We start from the raw sequence: 15325 nt of genomic DNA on the forward strand, positions 1-15325 counted from the left end.
GGTTTCGCTCTCTGCTTAAGTCCGTCTTTGGCCCTTCTCCGATGCGATTTCCCTTTATAAGGGTTTTTTTTCATTTTAGAGGACTTTTCCTCTTTTCCTAAAGAACATAGGGCATCTTCTTTTGGTGATAACTTCTGCATCCTAAGTCCATTTTTTGCCATTCAAGTTGCAGTAGATTCAAAATGAAAAGATCTCTGCAATGGGGCTATGTCTAGGAACTTCCTTGGACTTTCATTTTCCTCAATGAGGAACACTTAGACTTAGGAGTCTATCCAAAATCCATTTTGGATCACTGCTGCAGGGGCAATGAAGAGATGATCATAAATTTGGACATGGCAAATGCTTTTGACAATGTTAGGCATGGTTTCCTGTTAAAATTCCTCAAGAAAATGGGGTTGGATGATACATTCATCAGATGGTTCAACCTGTATATAACTTCCCCTTGGATTTCTCTGTTAGTCAATGGTCAAGTGGTGAGCTTCTTCAAGGCTTCGAGGGGTCTTCGTAAAGGTTGTACCATCTCCCCCTTCTTATAGATCATTATGGTGGATGACCTGAGCAGGAAACTGGAGCATGAAAGAGATATTCTCAATCTTCCAGGCATTAGGTACAAAGAAGGAATCAAAAGTATAAATCATGGACAGTTCACGGATGATACAATTTTGATGGGAGGAGCCTCAGTTATAATTGCCTGATGCTTCAAAAGAAACTTAGACAAATTCCTCAATGCGTCAGGGAGGGGGGCATCGATGAAAACAAGAGCTACATCTACAACTAGAATATCTCTATCTAGAAAGAGAAGAAAATCAAATAAATACTGCGGTTCAAGGCAGTCAGAGATTGGAAAGGTTTCAATTATTTAGGGTTACCTATATTCATAAGAAGAGCTGCTCCATATGCTTGGAAAAAAGTTCGGGATAAAATGAAAAAAATAGTAAATTGGGGAGGGATATGTCTTAATCATGTGGGTAGAGAAACCCTGGGGAATTCTGTCATGTTGGCTATCCCCATGTATTAGTTTTCAACCCTATAAGCCCCCAAGTGCGTACTACATCAAATGGGGATGTATATAAGGATATTTAAATGGGAGGGAGGGAGAACAGATACAAAAAAAAATCATTTGGTAAATTGGAAAATGGTCAGAGCCATGAAACAACATGGTGGATTGGGAATAAGGGACCCAAAGATAACAAACATGGCAATGGGAGAAAAAATGTGCTGGAATATGATTATGGATCCGAATCAATGGAGGACTCAGGTGATTAGGGCTAAGTATTTAAATTAACAAAACAACCGAGAGGGAAGAGAGGACCCAGGTTTGGGATTCCCCATTTGGAAGTTGATCAATTCCTCCTCGGACACCATCAGGGAAAATTTAAGCAAAGTCACGGGGAATGGAGCCTCCATCAACATTTTTATGGATTTGATTATGGGCCTACACCCATTGGGCTCAGAACATTGCCTGGATGCTTTAAGAATATTCATGAGACAAGGCGGGGTGGAAAATTTGGATCAAATTTCAGAATGGGACCATCAAGGAGGGTGGAAAGGATGGAAGATTGATAACATCCTGGAGGCCCTTCTCCCACAAAGAGAAAAACTAATAAAGAAACTAAGAGGTTGTGTCCCCATAGCTATCATAGTAGAAGATAAGTGGGGATGGAAAAATTCCAGCTACATTGTCAAAGAAGGGTATTCACACTTTCTCTTTAATTCCCAGTTACCGCATAAATCCTCCATTTGGAATAAAATTTGGAAACAGAATGCTATCCCAAATGTCAATTTTTTTGCTGGCTACTATTGCATAAAAAAATCCTCACAATAGAGAACCTTCAAAAAAGGGGTCATATTGGCCCTTAAAGATGCTTGCTTTGTGAAACTTTGGAAGAGTCAATTCCCCATCTCTTTATTCATTTTCAGGTGGCTAAGGAATTCTAGTCGGTAGTTCCAGGCCCTCTATACTGCAAAACTTCATGGCCATCTAACCTTCTGTTGTTTTTCAGTTCTTGGCCCATATACTATTTGGGCTCCCTTCAGGCCAAGAGAAACTTCAAAGATATCTGGTCTGCTCTTCCTAAGTATGTCTGTTAGAAAATTTGGTTAACAAGTAACAAAGCGATATTCAGAAAGACCTGCCCCTCTGCCATTTTAACAACCATGATAGACCTTTCATTGTGTATGGAATTGCACAGATTGGAAATTGATCCCTCCCTAGATGAAATTGAATTCGCTTGGATTGTGCCGTGGGTAAGCACCCCTGTTACCCAACTCCTATCAAAAGGTAACCCCTGTCGTTCCCTGTGGATTCTAAGACTGTCTTCTGAGGGGCTGGTGGAATGGATGAGATCCTCAAAACTATGGAATCTCCAATTTGATGGAGCATCAAAAGGTAATCCTGGGGTGACAAGAGGGGCAGAGATTCTCATTCATCTCGAAGGAAACACAGAAGACATATATGCTTGGGGCCTGGGTAGGAAGACAAACAATCAAGTTGAGACTTATGGTATGTTTCTAGGACTTTCCTTGGCTAAAAAAAAGGGCATCAGAAAGATCCAAGTCCTAGGAGACTCAATGTTGATTATAAAACATATGAGATACAATTCAACATAAAAAAAGACATGAATCTAAATCAAATCATTCAGATGATCCCAAGATATGATTCCCCTCTTTGATTTGGTGTCGTTCTTTCACATCCTAAGAGGGTATAACCAGGAAGCAAATAAGAAAACAAATTTGGCTTGTTAGTTGAATGCAGAAATAAGTATAATGAATGAGATAGAGGAAACACTATGCATTCCCTAATCATAGTCATGGGTTCCAATTATTGGACTGAGGTCAGCATTCTTGCCTCGACCAATAGTTTGGGAAGGCAAAGCAATTTCAAATTCTTAGGGTATGAAAACCAATATCCCTTATGTTGGACTTCAATTTTGGTCATTTTTTCCTATCCTAAATCTATCTATTTACCACCTTATTCTATCCTATTTCACCTATATATGTCTCATTTTAGTCTTATTTTGCATATTCAGGTAACTAAATTAAGTTTTTCAATTTTTGGAAATTTTTGTAAAAATTGGGTTTTAAGAGTAAATTTGGACTAGGTTAAAAATTCACGTAATAGCTCCATTGAAGTCATATGTGCAGGACACCTGGGTGAGATCTGAGTGCATATTTGGAAATCTTGGGAACCATGGATGAAGAAATACCTATTGGTTCAATCAAACTGAGCAAAAACAGGCCTGGTCAACGCTGGTCAAACTTGACCTGTCATTCAGGAATCCCAAGTAAAAAGGGGCATATTTCTTATTTTGTGGGATTTTTCCTAATTTTGTGAACCAAACTTGATGAGTTTGACCTGTATGGATGGATTAGGATTGATAAGGATGTTAGAGCCATTATAACAAAGTTTGTTTATGATTTGCCTATTTAAACACAGTTTATGGACCATTCAAGTGTGTAATTTTGTATTGAGATTATTGGAGACTTTTGAGTTAATTTGAAGAATCATTTCTACTATTCTATTTTCTGTTCATGCCATGGATGCTTTATTAAGTTAGCTTTAGCTGAAGAGTTCTTCAGGTGTACAAGACAAGGGTGGAGGGCCCCCATACCAAGCTAAGTACACTTTGGTTAAATTTTGTATAGATTAGCACAACTTTGATTCAATATTTCTTGTTTTAGTTTTATGATTCAGTTACTTAGTTGTGTTATGATTTCTGTATGGTTTTTGGATGATTTTGTTTTAAAATCTAATTTGCGTATGAAAGGACAACCAAGGATTTAAGTTAAATTCTCTTTCTATCAAATTATGAATCACAACTAAAAATCATCCTTTTGCATTTCTTGAATTTCAATTTATGATTTGATGCAATGGTAATGTTGTTGGAGTAGAACTGTGAGGAAGGACAACCAGGACCTCCTAAGTTGGTAGCCTCTTCTCTTGCTTTCTACACCTCACAAACGGCTGCTCTTTAGTTTCTCTTCTTGAGGACAGTACTATGGGGAAGGACAACCATGAACTCCTAAGTTAGGAGCCCTTTCCTTTGCTTACTGCATCTTGAATAAGAGACTTTTTAGTTTCTTTAAACTTATAACTTATTTGTAGTATGCACTTCCTTTAACCTTTGAGCCTTGCCTTCTGAAATTGATTTTACCTGAAATCCATATACTTTGGACATGCTTCAAAGTCTACAAACCTGGATTGACAAGTAAAACACATGCATTAGTTTACTTAGTAAATTGAATTTACATTTTTGGCGCCGTTGTCCGGGAATCACATTCACATTTAATCAAAATAGGAAGCTTTAAAAAAAAAAAAAAAAAAAAAAAAAAAATGGGATTTTTCATTATGGTCATTTATGCCTAGACAAAGAGACGAAAATGGTAGATACACAAAACAAGACACCCCAACTACTAAACCATTGGTAGAATAAGGACTACCTCCATTCGAATTAACTACACCAATTGCTGGAAAACCAACTTTGGAAGAGTTAGAGGAAAAAAACGTTCAGGATAAAGATTAATGCTTGTTGAAGGACAAAATTTGTTAGCTTATGAAGTGAAGAGAAAACAAAAACAAACATGAATATCTTCCATAGGAAAATAAAGAGAGACAAAAAAAGCAATTGATTAGCCTATTCTTGAATAAATAGATCAAACTATCTTTGAAACTATTTCTAAACAAACAAAACAAGTTGAAAATACACAATCTCAATTTGTTACTGAAACATTTGAAACCATTGAAAAAGATATGGAAGAAGAAGGGCAAGGATCTAACATCCCAATACTCACTCCAGAACAAATGTTACAATATGAAAAGCAACAAAAAGAATGACAAAGAAAAAGGGAAGAAGAGTCAAGAAGAGAAGCAGAAAGGAAAAGAGAAGAAGATGCCAAAAGAGAATATGATCATAAGAGAAGACGAGATGCAGAAATAGAAAATGATGAAGAAGCTACTTTTGGATTCCCAATTTTAGATACTAGGGAAATTCTTGGAGAAGAGGTAAAAATGAAGAATATTCCACCTTCGGTTTTACCAAATTTCTATGAAATGTCTTTTTAATATCTTGATTCATTCATGTTTGAATTTGATATCTTATGTCGTATTTATGGTTATACTGATGATACACATAAGCTTCGTCTTTTTCCTGCTACTCTTAAAGCAGTTGCATTAAAATGGTTTATGGGATTAGGAGAACACACTATTACTTCTTGGGAAGACATGAGGAATTTTTTTCTTAAGAAGTATCAAGCCTATTGTAGGCCTAGAGATTCAAAAGAATATATTTTTAGGATGTCTCAATAAGAAGATGAGAGTTTGTAAGAATATTTAGAACGATTTTCTTACAACTTGCAAAAATCCAAACAACATTCTCTAAATCCTGATACCATTAGAACAATTTTTCTCAAAGGAATACGAGATGAGTATCTTGATATTCTTAATGTGATGGGTAAAGGAGATATTTCATACTTACCATTCGATGAAATTGTTGAATTATGTCAGAAGTACTCTAGAGGTGAGCCAAAACAGGAAAAAGCGATATAACTTCAAGAGCTTATAAATCAACAACATGAGGAGTAACAAGAGCAGAAATAGGGAGTTTGTTAGAAAAATTTAAAAATGATCTTTTGAGCGCGTTAGGAACACAGGTTGATGTATTGAAAGCAAAGAATAAACAAGAAGAAGAAGAACAAACACTATCGATCTTTTGTCCTAAGTGTAGGAAGAAGAATCTTTTACGAGAATGTCCTTTGGATAATATACATGCTTGTGGACTTTGTACAGAAAATCAAGTCACAGATGATTGTCCAACAATAAAAGAGTTTCAAGCAGGCCAACTATAATAAACTCAAGGATTTTATTATATGGCACCAAGAAGAACTTGGCAACCACATTTTTCAAGTACATCTCAATAGTTTCCTCAACAAATTCCCTAGAATTTTCAGTATCAAAATTCATGGAATGCTCCTATGCCATGGCAGGTTTGGCCTCCTCAACAAAACCAAAACCAACCTTCACAAAGTTGGCGAGGATATGCTTATGGAGCCCAACCTCCCTAAAAATTTTACCCTCAACAACCATATCAAAAACAATATCAATATTATCCTCAATAGTCATATCAACAACCATATCCTCAACAACCATTTCCATATCAGCAATTCCAACAATCCCCTCAATCAAATCCATTCACACAACAATCAATGCCTGCACTAACTCAACCTCAACAGCTTCAACTGCCTTTTAACCAACCACCACCAAAACCAACTCAATTACAAGCTCAACCAATAGCAAATCCGAGTAATAGAGTGGAAAGGCGAGTATATAATGTGGAAGAAACAACATTATTTCCTGGATATTCTATTCTTCCTATTTAAGACATCCACTTGAGGTCTGGAAAAATTCTACAAAAATATTTTCCACCAATCATAGAAGAGCAAATTGAAGAAAGAGAACAATATGAAAAATCTAATCCACAGAATCAAATTCAAAAAAGTAAAACTATTATTACTCAAACACCACCTTTCCCAGAAAGGTTAGTAGAACAGAAAATTTCAATTTCTTTTCCTGAATTTGATATCGTAGATGAATTAAAGAATTATTATGTCAAAATTCATTTGTTTCAAGCTATCAAAGATATTTCAATCTATACAAAAACAATAAAGGAATTATGTATTAAGAAAATTGACAGAAAGAAAAGAGATCCACCCACAATCCAAGTCATTGGAAAATTAGCTAGTCTCATGTCTGCAAAAACAACAATTGAAAAGTATATTGATCCTGGGATACCTATGGTTACCATTTCAATCAATAATTTTTTAGTTCCTAAAACTTTAATTGATCTAGGAGCTGCTATAAATGTCATGACAACAAAAACTATGAAGTATTTAAAATTGTAAAATATCCGACCTACTACTACAATTTTAGAACTAGCAGATAGATCTAAAGTTGTACTAGAAGGAATACTTGAGGACGTCATTGTTTATTTGGATTCATGGGAGTACCCTGTAGACTTTCTAGTCTTGCAACCAAAAACAAATCTAAGAGGCCATCATTTAATTCTTGGCAGAACATAGTTAGCCACAACAGATGCCTTCATTAGATGTAGATCAAGGAAGCATGATCATAACACATGGAGATGAAAGGAAACATATTACACTCTATCCTCCTACTCAATCTCCTTCTTTACTGTCATGGTTTGATGACCAACAAGTAGAAAGACAACTTTTTTTAAGCATTAATCAAGCCTTTAATTTTAGAGAAGAAGAAGAAAATGAGGATTTAATAGACCTTTTTATCTCAGAACTTGATATTTTTGAGCAGCTACGAATAACACAAGATGAAGATGCAAATCTTCTTTTAAATCAATGTTTTCAGGAAAATTGTACTATTCAATCATTGCAAAATTCATTTGAAAGCATTTTTCCTGTCAACTCAATTACCAATTCTCAAAGCAAAACCATTGAAATCAATCCTGGAAATAATATAAATATTAGTAATAATCTAAAATCATCACAAGAACAATAGGTAATTGCATTGTTACAAAAATATTCAAAAAAAATTCGCCTGGGATTATATAGATATGCAAGGAATCCAGCCAAAAACATGTATCCATCAAATTTACATAGATGAAACAATCAAACCAGTAAGACAATCACAAAGAAGAATGAATTCAATGACGAAGGAGATATTGAAAGAGGAATTGCAGAAACTATTACAGGTAGGATTTATCTACCCCATCTTTGATAATTAATGGGTTTCTCCCTTAATTGTGGTACCAAAGAAAAATAGAAAATGGAGAATTTGTGTAGACTACAGGGAACTGAATAAGACAAAACTTAAGGATCATTTCCCACTACCGTTCCTTGATCAAGTACTAGACTCATTGGCAGGGAATTTTATTTTATTTTATTTATTTATTAATTTATTTATATTTATATTTTTATTTTAATTTCTTGATGGATTTAGTGGTTATAATCAAATCAATATATCATTAGAGAATCATGATAAAACTATATTTACTTGTCCTTGGGGAACATATGCTTTTAATGTTTTACCTTTTGGATTATGTAATGCACCTGCTACATTTCAAAGAGCAGTCATAACTATCTTTGCAGATCTTATACATGAATGTGTTGAAGTCTACATGGATGATTTTATTGTCTATGGAGGTACATTTGATGATTGTTTAAATAACCTTGAAAAATTTCTAAAGATATGCATAGAGAAATACTTATCCCTCAACAATGAAAAATGTTTATGATGCTAAATAAAGGGATAGTGTTGGGACACCACATTTCTTCTTCTGGAATAAAGGTAAACCAAACAAAGATACAAGTCATTGTAAACTTAATGCCACCAACAACACAGAAAGAAGTAAGCAGTTTCTTGGGATATGCATGCTATTACAGAAGATTCATTGAAAACTTCAACAAATTAGCTTTACCCTTGTTCAAATTACTTGCAAAAGACATTGAGTTTCAATGGAATACAGATTGTCAAAATGCATTTGAAAAACTGAAAGAAAATTTGTCTATAGCACCCATTCCGAGAGGACCAAATTGGCCATTTCCATTCCACATATCTACTGATGCATCAGATACAACTATAGGAGCATCTCTAGGACAAAAAGAAAATCAGTTTAACTATGCCATTTATTTTATAGGCAAAAATCTAACTCTGGCAGAATTAAATTATATAGTAACTGAAAAAGAAATGCTAGTTGTTGTGCATGCAATCAATAAATCTAGGCATTATATAAAAGGATATCAAATTTTTATTCATACAGATCATTCAACCATTAAATATTTAATGAACAAAATAATTACCAATGGCAGAATTACTAGATGGATGTTACTGATGCAAGAATTCAATATCATTGTTCTAGATTGACCAGAAAAAGATAATCAAGTGGCATATTTCCTGTCAAGACTTCATTCTCCTAGTAATCTTATTCCTGTTTCACGCAACTTTCCTGATGAACATCTATTTTATATAACAGCTAAAACCCCACAGTTTGTAGATGTAGCTAATTATTTATCATCTATAATATTACCATCTCATTTCATTAGCAAGTAGAAAAGAAAAATAATGAGAGAAAGTGCTAGATACTTGGGTCAATGGTGACCTCTTCTCTACTATTCCTGATCTTTTGATAAGAAAATGTGTAAGAGAAGATGAAATTCTTGATATTCTAAAAGAATATCACGATGAATCATGTGGTGGCCATTTTGCAGATAGACGAACAACATACAAGGTGCTCAAGCTTGGCTACTACTGGCCAACAATTTTCAAGGACTCAAAGGCCTATGTCAAAAGATGTGATAGATGTCAAAGAACTAGAAAACCTGTAGTATCAGATGAGATTCCATTGAAACTACAAGTACTTATAGAACCATTTGAACAATGGGCTCTTGACTTTGTGGGACTTATTAACTCGCCTTCAAATGGAAAGAAGTGCATCTTAGTGTGTACAGACTATGTTACAAAATGGGTAGAAGCAAAAGTAGTGGCACAAGAAACAGAAGAAACATTGGTTTCATTCCTTTTTGAAGAAATATTTCTAAGATTTGGAGTTCCAAGACAGGTTGTTACAGACCAGGGACCAGTTCACTTTTAAACTTGTCCGGGATCTTACAGAAAAATACAAAATCAAGCATAGAAAGTTTACTCTGTATCATCCAAAAGAAAATGGACAAGTGGAATCTACTAATAAGGTTATGGAAAACATCATGACAAAGACAGTGCAAATGAACAGAAAAGATTGTTCAGACAAATTAAAAGATGCATTATGGGCATACAGAATTACATGGAGAAATACTAATGGATTCAACCCATATCAACTCGCATATGGTAAAGAAGTTTTTTTACCAATCTAATTTCAAATTCATACATTTAAACTTGCAACAGAATTGAGATTGGACCTGTCAGAAGCTCAACAACAGAGAATTTTGCAGATGAATGAACTAGACGAGATTAGACAACAAGAAGTTGATCATACATCACTAATACAGCAACAAAGAATCAAATGGCATGACATATTTATAAAAAAAAATTCATAAGGGAGATTGGGCACTTCTTTTCGACTCCAAGTATAAAGATTTCAAAGGTAAGTTTACTACTCATTGGCTTGGGCCATATGAGATAGAAGAAATATTTGACAATGGAACAATCAAGATCAAGACAATTGATGAAGCTGCCATTTCATTTCTAGTTAATGGTCATAGACTCAAAGTTTAAAATAAACCTATCAATAAAGAAGACTTTCTGAAGAGAGTCTCAATAGAAAATAATATGTAAGTATTGGAACAACATAGTGATATGTCTTCCCTACTTCCAGAATAAAAAATAAAAAAGTTAAAAAATAATAAAGGAGTTTGGTTGTGAAAATCCAGGATACTGGCACAATACAAACTCGAATTCATATCGGAAAACCAACTTGTTTGGCCAATATGAATTCTCTTTTATGTTTTTCAATTTCATTTTGCATAATCATCCTCCAAAATTAAAATACTTGAGGAAAAATATCAAGATCAGCAAGGGGAAAGATTCATAATAAACCCAAAAACTATGCAACTGGTTTAATGTCAAGCGGTTGTATTGCAGAAGGGACCTGAGACATCATAATCAATATTTATCAGTAAGGGACCTGAACAAGATCAATGTCATATGTTATTGCAGAAGGGACCTGATTATTCATCTTAAAAGAAATATCAAAGGGACCTGAGAAGCAACTAAAAGCATCTATAATCCAACAAAATCATTCAGTTGAATTCATTTTTGAGGTCAAAGTATCATCATCATTAGCAAAAGTTCAAGTGTCGACAAAAGAGCTAAGGTCATCATCAACAGAAGAAAAAAATTGAAAATGAGCTATTAAGTGAAAGGAAAGTACTGTAAATTTAAAGTATTCTTAATGCCTTCGATTTTGAATTTTTTTCTAAGATTGATAAACTAGTTTAAACTTTAATATGCAATAACCTTATCCATGTATATATCATCCTACATCACCTTACATTATATACATTATTCATTCATCCTATTACATTCATTAACCTTATTATAACCTTACATTCATCAATTCATCATTCATTCAACCACATTCATTTGTCTTTTAGACCAAACTTTTTGGCCACATCTCCTTTTTGGGCCAAAAGTTTTTGCCTCATGGAAAAATTGCCTACAAAACAAGAAGGATCAGTCTCATATGCTTACAAAACAAGAACAAAAAGAGTAAGTATCATTACAAATATACCTAACATCTTATTTCAAAAAGAATTTGATTTGAAATGACCCAAGATTATGGTCATTTCAAAACAAATCAATACATAAGTATATATTCATATCTTGTCTTGAAGATGAACCACAATGGTTGGTTCGAAACACGTCGGTCAAATTATACCAATGTGATTTCTTCCGAAAATGTTTTCAAATAATCAAATGGATCATATAAGCTTGAATTTGAATATATAAAAATGATGAAAAAGGGCAAGTATGTAATGATAAAGGCATAATAATGGATATGCAAAATGCAATACAAGTATAATGGATCTAAAAATGCATAATGAACAAGCATAATGCATAATCAAGAAAGCATGCAATGCAATAGACTAGTCCTAATAATGATGAGTGTTGAAAGCTCTAAACTACAAGCAGTTATGAGCTATGATGCAACATTAACCAAGAACAAAACAAATGTTGAAGACATGTACAATGCGGTGATAAGAGTGTAAAAATAATGATGAAAGTTATGTACAAGTTTAAACAAATGGTAAGCTATGTACAAAGAGAATATAGTTATATCATGCGCATGCATTAAGTGAAACAAGAAGCGGCCAAAGGTACAAATGAGCAGTCAGCTATTCAAATCGTAAAACATAGCATCAAATGGTCAAAAATTATTTCAAAGGGTTGCACGCATAGTTGAACACCGTCTGCACATCATCACAACTAAGTTTTATCATAACCCAACTCAAAATCAAAGGACACTGCGTTTATCCACAACTTGAAGAAAGCAAGACAAGGCAAACCCTGCTTGACTGAGAAATACGCAAAGATTGAAAGAGGAACTGCGTGGAAAGAGGAGAACCATGTGTAGTAGAGATAACATGAGAAATTGCATGGAGAAATAAGGAGGAGCATAGGAGAGATAGGAGAGCACCAAACCGAGATTTCCTCTGCGCTGAGTAGACATATCCTCCATCAAATCCCATAAATCATGCAGTGATCAGGATAAAACAAACCTTAAAAACCTAATCTCTATAAGATTTCGATAGTCAATTGTAGCTCAGTAGGCGACAAAGGAATTGAAGATCTAAAGGTAGAAGAAGTAATATCAATTTTTTTTCAAAGCTACAAAGGACTGAGCAGATGTAAATGGCAATCGGAATTGAACCAAAATACTTCAAGATAGAAAACTGGAGTAAGGATATAGTAGAGAAACTATATCAGTCAGGGCTACTGGAGTTTCTTAAAAAGTTCAATGGTCACAATGATAAAATCACACAGGAGTTCATAGAACATTTTTAACATGGACAAACCAGAGTTGGTGAACTTTCTATACCATTTAACCCAACCTTTCTTTCTCAAGCATTGGATCTTGCTTTGATAGAAGAAGAGTATCATATGGGTCTACATTTTAAGGAGAAGGGATGGACCTTTTTCCTGGAGAAACAAAGGAAGGGGTCCTTTGACAGGACAAAAGGGATTCAAAGAGATTGGCATAACCATGATCATAATTGGTTTTGATTATCCAGAAGTACTTCACCTGTGATAATCGGTACAATGTGGTATACCTCTATCATATTATATTGCTTCAACATATAAAAGGAGATTGTAAAATACACTTACCTTCTTTTCAAAAAGCCTAACCAAAATGATAGAGAATGTCAAGAAAAAAACATAAGCCAAGGAAGCCTATATCTATTATCATGGGCTAATCAAGATACTTGTTGAGTATCAGGTAAGGAATAAGGGGTTTCTTTGGAAGGAATTTTTGGCTAAACATCATTTTGAGGAACAAAAAACAGGGAATGATGAGAAGTTTGAGCAGTTGAATGTAACAAGAAGTATCATGCATTATCATTTGTATCTTAAGACAAGAATGAAGAAGAATAAAGATGATATTATGATTGAAAAAGAGAAATCCTTTCAGTCCATTCCTAGAAGACCTAGAAGAAAATCACAAGAAGAACCAAGCAACAAAGAAAAATATTCAGAAATTGAAATTATTGGAACTGAGCCTCCACAAACATCAAAGAAGATTGATGAGATTATACAGAGATTGAAGAAGGAATTTCAGGAAGAGCCCATAGAGAAAGAATCCTATTTTTAGGATGCTTTGGCAGGAGCCACCTCATATCACTCATATGCTAAAGAGACTAGGGAAGAATTTAAAGAGCTGCAAAATGAAGAATATCTTAAGAAAATAACAGAGTTGACAAGTGAGCTGGAAGACAATAAGATCATGGAGAGACATTTGAAAAAGGAGAACAAAATGTATAAAGAAAATAACAACAACATAATAAAAAACTTGAGACCGAGAATATCCTCATCTCCAATCAAGCCTACAGATGGCTAAAGAAGAAAAAATTATGGCAGTATAAATATTAGAAACAAAAAGTGAACACTGCCATCTACAAAGAAGAGAAATATGAGGGTATTGACACTCTCCTTCAGGCTACATAGGAAGAAGCTACATGATCATGAACAATAGGGGCATCATCACTCAGGAGATCCAAACAAAGGAAGCAAGCATGAGGACATGCTTAAACATCAAGAAGGGGGAGATGTTGGCCCTCAATTTTGGTCATTTTTGCCTATTCTAAATCCATATATTTACCACCATATTCCATCCTATTTAACCTATATATACCTCATTTTAGTCTTATTTTTCATATTCAGGTAACTAAATTAAGTTTTTCAATTTTTGGAAATTTTTGTAAAAATTGGGTTTTAAGAGTAAATTTGGAATGCATTAAAAATTCCCTGTAATAGCTCCATTGGAGTCATATGTGAAAGACACTTGATCGAGATCTGAGTGCATATTTGGAAATCTTGGGAACCATGGATGAAGAAATACCTATTGGTTTAGTCAAACTGAGCAAAAACAAACCTGATCAATGCTGGTCAAACTTGACCCATCATTCAGGAATCCTTAGTAAAAGGGGGCAGATTTCTTATTTTGTGGGATTTTTCCTGATTTTGTGAACCAAACTTGATGAGTTTGACCTGTATGGATGGATTAAGATTGATAAGACTGTTAGAGCCATTATAGAAAAGTTTGTTTATGATTTGGCTATTTAAACACAGTTTATGGACCATTCAAGTGTGTCATTTTGTATTGAGATTATTGGAGACTTTTGAGATAATTTGAAGAATCATTTCTATTGTTCTATTTGATGTTCATGCTATGGATGTTTGTTAAGTTAGTTGTAGCTGAAGAGTTCTTCAACTGTACAAGGCAAGGGTGGAGGGCTCCCATACCAAGATAAGTACACTTTGGTTAAATTTTGTATAAATTAGCATAGCTTTGATTCAGTATTTCTTGTTTCAGTTTTATGATTCAATTAATTAGATGTGTTATGATTTTTGTATGGTTTTTGGATAATTTTGGTTTAAAATCTAATTTGCGTAAGAAATGACAACTAAGGATTTAAGTTAAATTCTCTTTCTATCAAATTAAGAATCACAACTAAAAATCATCCTTTTGCATTTCTTGAATTATTTCTTGAATTTCAATTTATGATTTGATGCAATGGTAATGTTGTTGTAGTAGAACTGTGAGGAAGGACAACCAGGACCTCCTAAGTTAGAAGCCTCTTCTCTTGCTTTCTACACCACACAAACTGCTGCTCTTTAGTTTCTCTTCTTGAAGACAATACTATGGGTAAGGACAACTAGGACCTCCTAAGCTAGGAGCCTCTTCCTTCGCATACTGCATCTTGAATCAAAGAATTTTTAGTCCTTTTAAACTTATAAGTTATTTGTAATATGCACTTCCTTCAACCTTTGAGCCTTGCCTTCTGAAATTGATTTTACCTGAAATCCATATAATTTGGACGTGCTTCCAAGTCTACAAACCCGGATTGACAAGTAAAACACCTGTGTTAGTTTACTTAGTAAATTGACCTGACACCTTACCCCCTTATCCATTCATTTTCTATATATTCCCCCCTCGACCCTTCGTCCCCCTCCCCTCATCTCTTATTTTATCTCTCCTCCTCGACTTCGTCACCCTTCTCCTTCCCATTCCGTTAAGCCCCCTTTCCATTTCGTTCCTCCTCCACTCTATAAAGTTATGCCACCCTTATCCATTTCATTCTGTTG

Source organism: Pinus tabuliformis, chromosome 2_1 (assembly GCF_031772625.1).
Source record: "Pinus tabuliformis cultivar Carrire ecotype Pingquan chromosome 2_1, CPIR1, whole genome shotgun sequence".
Taxonomy (NCBI): Eukaryota; Viridiplantae; Streptophyta; class Pinopsida; order Pinales; family Pinaceae; genus Pinus; species Pinus tabuliformis.